The sequence below is a fragment of the Centrocercus urophasianus genome, unplaced genomic scaffold, assembly GCF_019232065.1.
Source record: "Centrocercus urophasianus isolate 14NV4802_14NV808 unplaced genomic scaffold, USGS_Curo_1.0 seq_1020, whole genome shotgun sequence".
NCBI lineage: Eukaryota > Metazoa > Chordata > Aves > Galliformes > Phasianidae > Centrocercus > Centrocercus urophasianus.
In genome coordinates this window covers 66,954-67,723 of record NW_024884166.1, presented here as the reverse complement: position 1 = coordinate 67,723, position 770 = coordinate 66,954, and positions in this window count along the sequence as shown.

The window sequence follows — 770 nt, the reverse complement described above, 5'->3', positions numbered from 1 at the left end:
GGTAGATGGATGTAGCCCAAATGATGATGGATGGATGGATGGATGGAGCTCATCAGATGTTGGATGGATGGACGGAGCTCTTCAGATGTTGAATGAGTGGATGGATGGAGCTCTTCAGATGATGGATGGATGAATGGAACTCTTCAGATGTTGCATGGATGGATGGATGGAGCCCTTCAGATGATGGACGGATGGAGCTTTTCAGATGGATGGATGGATGGATGGATGGATGGACGGAGCTCTTAAGATAATGGATGGATTGAGCTATTCAGGTGATGGATAGATGGATGATGCAGCTCTTGAGATGTCCAGCTCCAACATGCAACTATAATCTCAAGAGCTCCATCAATCTGTCCAACATCTCAACAGCTCCATCCATCCATCCATCCATCCATCCACCCATCCATGTTGGAGGGATTGAGCTATTCAAATCATGGGTGGATGCATGGATGGAGCTCTTCAGATGATGGATATATGAATGGAAGTCTTCAGATGTTGGATGGATGCATGGATGGATGGATGGATGGATGGATGGATGGATGGATGGAGCACTTCAAGTGATGAATGGATGGATGGATGGATGGGTGGATGGATGGACGGATGGATGGACGAAGCTCTTGAGATGTTGGATGGATGGATGGAGCTCTTAAGATGATGGATGGATTGTGCTATTCAGATGATGGGTGGATGGATGATGGAGCTCTTCAGATGATGGATATATGAATGGATGGATGGATGGATGGAGCTCATCAGATGTTGGATGGATGGAC